Below are 9369 nucleotides of genomic sequence, written 5' to 3'. Positions count from 1 at the left end.
GGTGGTCAACTGCAGACAGCGGCAAGGATGCTCTGGACGGATGAATAAGAGCAGCCCATTAGAGAAGGGCAGGTGAGGGCGTCTGAGGCAGAGAACATGGCGTATTGGAAGGCATAGGAGTAGGATGAGTAGGCTGTGCTAAATAAACTCGGGTGCCATTGAAGCATGTGGGGCAACCGGAGGAGGGGGTGCCAGGGAGGGCGGAAGAACACCTCCCACCCCACATGCTCTTTCGACAATGTGGCTGTTAAGGGTTGAATCGTGTCTCCCAAATCCACATGTTCCAAGTCCCAACCCCAGTACCTCAGCACATGACTGTATTGGAGACTGGGTCATTAAAGAGGTGATTAAGTTAAAATGAAGCCATTAAGGATTAGAGCCCCTAACCCACCTGATTGCTGTGTTTATAAGAAGAGGAAAAAAATTTAAAAAAAATATTTATTTGGCGGCGGGTCTTAGTTGCGGCATGTGGGATCCTTGACCTTTGTTGCGACATGTGGAATCCAGTTTACCAATTGGGGATCGAACCTGGGCCCCCTGCACGGAGTCTCAGCCACTGGAACACCAGGGAAGGCCCAAGAAGAGGAAATTTGGACACACAGAGATACAGGGTGCATGGGCACACGGCAAAGACCACGTGAGGACCCGGCAAGAGGGCAGCACGTCAAGGGGAGAGAAGCCTCAGGGGAAAACAAACCTGCTGCCACCTTCTCCTGGACTTCTAGCTTCCTGAACTGTGAGAAATCAATTGTATCATTTAAGCAACTCAGTCTGCTGGTGTTTTGTTACAGCAGCCTTAGCAAACTAACACAGCGACCCTGACTTTCCTCCCATCCGCTGGAGGGCTCTGTCCTCTCCCCTTGAAGCTGGGTGCAGACATTCACGCTGGAACCCAGCTGCCATACTGTGAGGAAGCCCAAGCTGGCACACACGGAGGGGCCACATCAAGAGATCCTGTGTGGTAACTCCTGCTGACCATCTAGCTGAGTGAGGTCCTAGCTGACAGCCAGCACCAATCATCAGACACATAAGTGAAGACTCCTCCAGATGATTCTAGTCCCCAGCTGTTGAGTCTTTTCAGCTGATGCCCCAGACCCATGGAAGGTGGGCTGTCCCTGCCATGCCCTATCCTACTTTGGAGTTTGGCACAGAATTCATGAGCATGATAAAATTGTTGTTACTCCACTAAATTTGGAGTTAGTTTATTACACAGCAACAGCAGTTCCCAAAGACTCTTCCAGAACAGCGACCACCAGACCCGCTTTCTCATCTAAAAGCAAAGAGCACCATTCTCCATCCCATGCACCCCCGGCCCCCAACTTTGATAGAAGCTATTGCTGCCACCTGGTGGACAATAGAAAAAACGCACTGTTTTCCCTGTTAAAGAGAGACGTTTTCATTCATTCATTCATTCATACATCCCACAAACATTTCACAGTCCCTGATGGTCAAGTCCCTGATAGGTCAAGTGTAGTTTAAAAAAAAAAAAAGTGTAATCTAACCTTACTGTGTTTTTGTATGCTTTCACCTTTGATCGTGACATTTCAAACTCCACAATCTCTTACATTTCTCTTCCAAAATCCAGAATTCTCTGAAAACTGAAAGGTTTCTCATCAGATTAATAAAGCTCACTGGGGAGCTTAACCTAATCTGAACTGACATAAGTTAGTTATGTCTTTTATTAACATTTCATAGCAGAAATATTAATTTATGGGGTGCTGCCCTAAGGATGGTATATAATAGACTGCATTAGTTCTCCAAGTGTGGTCCCCAGGCCAGCAGCAGCAGCATCACTTGGGAGCCTGTAAAACATGGGAATTCTCAGGCCCCACCCTGGACCTATTGAAGCAAAACCTCTGGGATGGGCCCGAGACTTCTGTGCTTTACCCAAATCCTCCTGTTGATTCTGACTCACGTTCAAGTATGTGAATCACTGATATAAAGTTTATGCATCGCATTACACTTTGTTGTTGCTTAGTTGTTAAGTTGTGTCCTCTTTTTCGATCCCACGGACTATAGCCTACCAGGCTCCTCTGTCCATGGGTTTTCCCAGGCAAGAATACTGGAGTGGGTTGCCATTTCCTTCTCCAGGGGATCTTCCCGACCGAGGGATTGAACCCACATCTCCTGCATTGGCAGGCGAGTTCTTTACAACTGAGCCACCAGGGAAGCTCCACATGACATTTGTAAAACCCCAAAGTTCTGAATTCTAAAGCACATTTGGCTCCCTTGGTTTCAGATGACAGATTTCTTGTAATCCTGTATTTTGAAATTTCAAGTCATATTAAAGGAAGTCATGAGATTTCTATGTTTAAAAAAGGTGGGGGGAAAAACAAAAGGGAAAAGCTTCGTTGAAGGATTGGAGAGAGGGTGTGGTTAATAATAATCCAAGCTAGCTTTTGCTGAGTGTTTACAACCTACCAGGCATTGTGCCAGGAGCCTACCCTCGACCACGTCCACACAATGATGCTAGGAAGTAGGTATTTTTATCATGTCTGCTTTAAAGATTTTTTTTTTTTTTTGATGTGGACCATTTTTAACATCTTTATTGAATTTGTTACAATATTGTTTCTGTTTTAGGTTTTGATTTTTTTGGCCACAAGGCCTATAGGATCTTAGCTCCCTGACTAGGGATCAAACCCACACCTGCATTGAAAGGTGAAGTCAACCACTGGACTATCAAGGAAGTCCCATCATGCCCGTTTTGTGAATGGGAAAACTGAGGCAAGGGGAGTGAGCAATTATCAAAACTTAGAGTGGGCCACCACCACGAGCCATGGCCCTCAGTGGAGGGACACAGACAACTCAGATGGTCTCATTTCTTCTGCCCACTGATCCGCTGGTGCCTCCCTTTGGCCAAAACCTAGAAGGAGCCAGAAGACACGGGAATCCCTGCAGTTTAATCCCCGGTGAGGCAGAGCAGAGTGAAGGATGGAGAATGAATCTGTAGCGGCCATTCTACCGCCTGTGTATATTTCATATTGGTTGCTATTTCCTTTTGAATATATGAAAGTATCACACTGAAAGCATCCATTTGCAACTTGCTTTCTGCACCCCTCCCCCCAGTTGCATTTTGTTTTCCAGATTTCTCTGTGTTGATACAGGTGGCTTTATTTCAGTTCATTTTTTCTGTTGTTTAGAATTTCATCATCTTAAAATACCCCTTAATTCATTATGTCCACTCCCCTATGAGCCGGCATTTAGAGCGCTGCCAATCTTTTTCGATTTCAAAGCCGCAAAGAAATGCCTGTTCCTACACAGGTGTGAGGCTTTCTCCAGGCCAAGAACTCCTAAATGTGGAGTTGCTCGGCCATCTTTCCCAAACAATGCTAGATTCCTCTCCAAAGCAGTGGGCCTAGTGTTTGGTCCCCTAACCGTCAGTTCAGTTTAGTCGCTCAGTCGTGTCCGACTCTTTAACCCTAAGAAGTTCCTATTTCACAGTCCTTGTTGTTGTTGTTCAGTCGCTAAGTCGTGTCTGATTCTTTTCGACTCCATGGGCTGCAAAACGCCAGGCTTCCCCATCTTTCACTACCTTCCAAGGTTTGCTCAAGTTCATGTCCATTGAGTCGGTGGTTACTATCTAACCATTTCAGCCTCTGCCATTTCTTTAGCTTTCAATCTTTCCGAGCATCAGGGTCTTTTCCAATGAGTCGGTGCTTCTCATCAGGTGGCTAAAGTATTGGAGCTTCAGCTTTAGCAGCAGTCCTTCCAATGAATATTCAGAGTTGATTTTCCTTAGGATTCATGCTTCATCATCCTAGACTGCCTCAGGATGGAAGGACCTTTTTTGTGGCTATTTCTGACGGCTGTCGGCTTTTCTGCTATGGATGTTTTCTCTGTACTTCCCTAATCATTCTGAAGGTGAGCATCTCTTCAACCAATCTGTCATTTGGGGAGAAACATCTTACCTTCTTCCTCAGGCTTTGTCTCTTTATCTTCCAAGCCTAGATTTCTAGAATTCCAAAAAAGCTTTCCTCTCTTGCCTGAGGCAGCAGTATGTGAAAAGTGCCTTGGCTCTCCAGTGACTCCCTGGGCTGTGACTGTTACAGACTCTATTTGCAGTTCAGGACGGAGAAGCCACTTTGTTCCCTCTAGGTGGTGTCTGTCCTTTCCCAGAGGCAAAGAGTTACAAAACAACAATTGAAGGAAGACAATCTAAACTTCAGTTTATAACCCCAAAGTATTATCTTGCTGCATTTGCAAGCGCTGTTTACTGAAGCCTTTGTGTAGGCCAGGACCTGTATTGTGTTTTCCCTCAAAAGTCTCGTAAAAGGTGACATCATTCACGCAACAAGTCCCTTCTGTGTCCCTGCCTGTGTGCCCAGCTTTGTTAGGTCCTGGAAATTCAGCAGTAAATGAAACAGACACGGCTCCTGACCAGAGGTGTTTGTCGTTCAGTTGTGTCCACCTCTTTGCGACCCCATGGACTATAACCCGCCAGGCTCCTCTGCCCATGGAATTCTCCAGGCAAGAATACTAGAGTGGGTTGCCATTTCCTCCCCTAGGAGAATTCCACAGACAGAGGAGCCTGGTGGGCTACAGTCCTCGGGGTCATAAAGAGCCGGACACGAATGAGCGACTAATACTTTCATCTGACCACAGGTGCTCACCATCTGTATGTTAGCTTGTTAGGGCCACCCTAACAGAAGACCACACACTGGGGGCTTCACAACTGAAACTTGTCTTCTCATAATTCTGCAGGTTAGAAGTCTGAGATCAAGGGATCAGCAGAGTTGGTTTCTTCTAAGGCCATTTTTCTTGGCTTGAAGATGACTGTCTTCTTCCACTGTCTCACGTGGTCTGTTCTCTGTGTCTAATCTCTCTCTCTCTTTTTTTTTTCGGCTGTGCCACCTGGCTTGCGGGATCTCAGTTCCCTGACCAGGGTCTGACCCTGGGCCCTGGCAATGAAAGCCTGGAACCCTAACCACTAGGAAACCAGGGAACTCCTGAATCACGCTTTCTCTTCTTTCTTTCTTTATTTATTTACTTGGCTACAGTGGGTCTTAGTTGCAGCATGAGTGATCTACTTCCCCGGCCAGGGGTCCAATCTGGGCCCCCTGAACTAGGAGGACATAGTTTTAGCTACTGGACCACCAGGCAAGTCCCTCCTCTTCTCATAAGGACACCAAGCATACTGGATGAGAGCCCAGTTCGAGGACCTCCTTTCCCCATCATCACCTCTTTAAAGGCCCCATGTCCAAATATGGTCACGTTCTGAAGCACCGCATCATGTGGATTTAGGGGTGAGGTGGGGACACAGTTCAACCAATGACACTGTCAGATAGGAGACGCGGACATGAATCCAAGTCACAACCACGTAACAACTAACTATACTGTGGTTCCTGAGGCCATGAGAACCAAAACCGGGGGGTTTGACTGAGGGGTGTCTAGGAAGCCTCCTCTGAGAAAATGGTATCTGGGCTGAGATCTAAAAAAACCAATGAAGGTTAAACGGAGAAAAAGGAGACAGCAGGCCAGGCAGAGGGAACGGGGTGTGCTGAGAGATGGTAGCTCCCGGAAGGGCTTTGGAGGAACCCGAGGGCAGTTAGAGGCAGAGGTTGCTGCGGTGACCTCTCGGGATGGTGAAGCCTTGGGCCAGATAAAATGACTACCCCCCTCCCCAAACCGCAACTTCACCCTGGGGCCCTCTTTAAAAATTACAGATCCCATGGACTTCCCTGGCGGTCCAGCAGTTAAGATTCCATCCTTTCAATGCAGGGGGTGCTGGTAGTGGAACAAAGGTCCCATATACCCCACGGCCAAAAAAATTAAAAAAAATTTTTTTAATTAAAAGAAAAAGCAGATCCCAGGCTTCAATGATCTACTAAATCAGAATCTCCAGGGGGTAGATTCTCAGGACTCTGCATTCCTTCCCACTCTCTGAATTTTTTTTATTTTGAAAGATACCCAACTTGCAAAGAAATTGAAAGAGAAGTGCCCTTTGAATACCCTTCACCTAGATTCAGCGATTGTTAACATCTTGACCCATTTAGGCTTTTCTTTCTCTGTCCTTCGTCCTCTCCTCAGCAAGCATCCCCTAAAAGTAAGATAAGGACCCCTTCCTCTGTCACCACAATACCATTATGGCATCTCAGAATAATAACATTAATTCAATAACGCCATCAAACCTGCAAACAATCGTTCAGTTCTCAACGGTCTGCAGAATAATTCCTTTTATAGCTATTTACTTGTTCAATCCAGGATCCAATCAAGGTCCACACACTGTATATCTATTTTTGGTTATGTCCGTCTCTAGAATTCCCCACCTTAAAAAATATTAGCTTTTTAAAAGAGAGTCCAGGCTTGTGGAATGCCCCACATTCTAGATTTGTCTAAATTTTCCTCATGATTAAAATCAGGTTAAGTATTTTTGGCAAGAATATGACATAGAAGATGTGAGTACATCTTATAGCATCACAAGGGGTCAAGGAATGTCAGGTCATCTCCTCACTCTGAGATGCTGGGTCTGATCCATGGTTAAGGGGGAGACTGCTGGGTCTCTGTATTGTGAAGGTGCGTTTCCCCCTTTTTAATCAATAAATGGTCTGACTTTTGGAATCATGTGAATATTCTGTTATCCAACTTTCCATCCAGTGGCTCTAGCACCTGGGATGACTTGCCTCCTCAATCAATGATTATACAGTAGTTGCAAAATGGTATCTGTATTTTTAATAAGTGCTCCAGGTGACTCTTCCACTCAGGGAATTGGGGAAACCCTGGTTAAGTCTAGGTAAGGGATACAGAAATTGGAGTGCTGCTATCAAGGCAGCTGGAGGCATTGACTCAAATCATTCATGACAATCAGTCCAATGCCTATTCCTAGGCCCCATCCTACACCCAAGAGTGAGAGAGGGGTGCAAAGGACAAGCCTAGGAAGCAGCATTTTAACCTTCTCTTTCTCTCTTTTCCAGACTGATTCTGTGCTCCTTGCAATTTGAGAAACACAGGCTTAAGGGGTGATCCTTAGGCTGGCTGCACATTGCATTTTCAACAACCCTGGGGAGTTTTTGCCATCTGTGTGTCTGTCTATCTTTAAAAGTAAGAGCCCCACCTCCAGAATCTGATTCAAAAGTCCTGGGGGAGTGCCTGGCATCTCCATTTTTAAAAAGCTTCCATTGATACTATGTATAAAATAGATAACTAATGAGAACAGGGAACTCTACTGAAGGCTCTGTGGTGACCTAAATGGGAAGGAAAGTCACAAAAGAGGAGAAATGTGTATACCTATAGCTAATTCACTTTGCTGTACAGTAGAAACTTCACAACATTATAAAACAACTATACTCCAATAAAAATTAATGTAAAAAATAAAATAAAAAGCTTCATTATATGTGTATAACTAAATTACTTTGCTGTACACCTGAAACTACCACAACTTTGTAAATCAACTATGCCTGCTAAGTTGCTTCAGTCGTGTCCAACTCTGTGTGACCCTATGGACTGCAGCCTGCTAGGCTCATCTGTCCATAGGATTCTTCAGGCAAGAATACTGGAGTGGGTTGCCATGCCCTCCTCCAGGGGATCTTCCCCACCCAGGAATCCAACCTGCATCTCTTCGACTCCCTGCATTGGCAGGCGGCTTCTTTACCAGTAACACCACTTGGGAAGCTTCAAAAACTCCAATATAAAATAAAAATTAAACTAAAAAAAAGAATAAACATAATTCTTGGCCATTAGAGAAAAAAATAATTTCTCACTATGGTATAAAAAGACATTGATTCCATGTGGATTGCTAACTTAACTTTCAGTTCAATCCAGTTCAGTTTAGTCACTCAGTCGTGTCTGACTCTTTGCGACCCCATGGACTGCAGCACGCCAGGCCTCCCTATCCATCACCAACTCCCGGAGCTCACCCAAACTCATGTCCATTGAGTCGGTGATGCCATCCCAGCCATCTCATCCTCTGTCATCCCCTTCTCCTCTCGCCCTCAATCTTTCCCAGCATCAGGGTTTTTTCAAATGAGTCAGCTCTTCATATCAGGTGGCCAAAGTATTGGAGTTTCAGCTTCAACATCAGTCCTTCCATTGAACACCCAGGACTGATCTCCTTTACGATGGACTGGTTGAATCTCCTTGCAGTCCAAGGGACTCTCAAAAGTCTTCTCCAAATACCACAGTTCAAAAGCATCAATTCTTCAGCGCTCAGCTTTCTTTATAGTGCAACTCTCACATCCAAATTAAAAAAAAAAAAACTTCCTTAGTGATGTCAACGTACTGCCAAGGTTGAGAGATGCTGGGCTAAGACAGTTCTCTCTAAATGGAATGTAAAAATGAAAACCCGCTTCCCCTGCTCTTCCTTCCCCCTAAACGCGCAGTGACATGGGACTGCGCTCACCTGCAGGCCAAAAACATCTGGTGTTCTCTTCACACCGCTTATGTGCGCTTTGGGGAGCTTGCAAAACAGGTCGGAGGAAGGTCACTTCCCTCAAAAGCACAGGGACGTGGGAAAAAAGACACACACAAAGCCAAGCAAGTATTGTACAATCAGAGTTTTGCAGACCAGGAAACCGATGCTCTGGAAGAGGAAATGACTGCCCAGCAAGTTCAGCAGAGCTAGGACTCCTAAGGGGAGAGGCCTTTCCCCTACTCGGTGGTCTTCTCTTGAGCCTACTGTCATCTTCACTTGCCACTCTCTAGGGTGGGCCTGGCCTGGAGCCAGCATCTTCAACCAGCAGAATCAGCCACTTATCCAGGATTATTCTGGGCCAGGCACTGGAATATATAAGTATCTGTTATTTTTATTTATTTATTTATTTTTGGCTGCACTGAGTCATTGCTGCTTCGTGGGCTTTCTCGAGTTGTGGCGAGCAGAGGTTACTCTAATTGTGGTGCATGGGCTTCTCATTGTGGCAGCTTCTCTTCTTGCAGAACACGGGCTCAAAAGCTTCAGTAGTTGTGGCTCCCGGGCTCCAGAGCACAGGCTCAGTGGTTGTGGCACATGGGCTTAGTTGGCTCTTGGCATGTGTGATCTTCCCTGGCCAGGGATCAAACCCATGTCTCCTGTATTGACAGGTGGATTCTTTACCACTGGGCTACCAGGGAAGCCCTAAGTATTTGTTTTTCTTGAAGTATAGTTGATTTATGGTATTGTGTTCAGTTCAGTTCAGTCGCTCAGTCATGTCCGACTCTTTGTGACCCCATGAACTTCAGCATGCCAGGCTTTCCTATCCTTCACCATCTCCAGGAGTTCACCCAAACTCATGTCCATTGAGTCGGTGATGCCATCCAACCATCTTATCCTCTGTCATCCCCTTCTCCTCCTGCCTTCAATCTTTCCCAGCATCAGGGTCTTTTCAAATGAGTCAGTTCTTTGCATCAGGTGGCCAAAGTATTGGAGTTTCAGCTTTAGCATCAGTCCTTCGAATGAAC

General features: G+C 45.7%; 1 protein-coding gene across 1 annotated transcript in view; it reads left to right on the top strand.

Annotated features, from left to right (window-relative positions):
• ACTR5 (ARP5 actin-related protein 5 homolog (yeast)) overlaps positions 1 to 7057 on the top strand; it is a 46088-nt gene extending 39031 nt beyond the window's left edge. Inside the window, exon 14 of the mRNA XM_010829151.1 lies at positions 6912 to 7057. The gene's annotated coding sequence lies outside the window, so the exon portion shown is untranslated. The remainder of the gene's footprint in view (positions 1 to 6911) is intronic.
• The last annotated feature ends 2312 nt before the right edge of the window (positions 7058 to 9369 follow it).

The sequence above is a fragment of the Bison bison genome, unplaced genomic scaffold, assembly GCF_000754665.1.
Source record: "Bison bison bison isolate TAMUID 2011002044 unplaced genomic scaffold, Bison_UMD1.0 scf7180017864500, whole genome shotgun sequence".
Classification (NCBI taxonomy): domain Eukaryota; kingdom Metazoa; phylum Chordata; class Mammalia; order Artiodactyla; family Bovidae; genus Bison; species Bison bison.
Note: the sequence above shows the minus strand (reverse complement) of the source record. Positions and strands in the feature narration are given on the sequence as shown.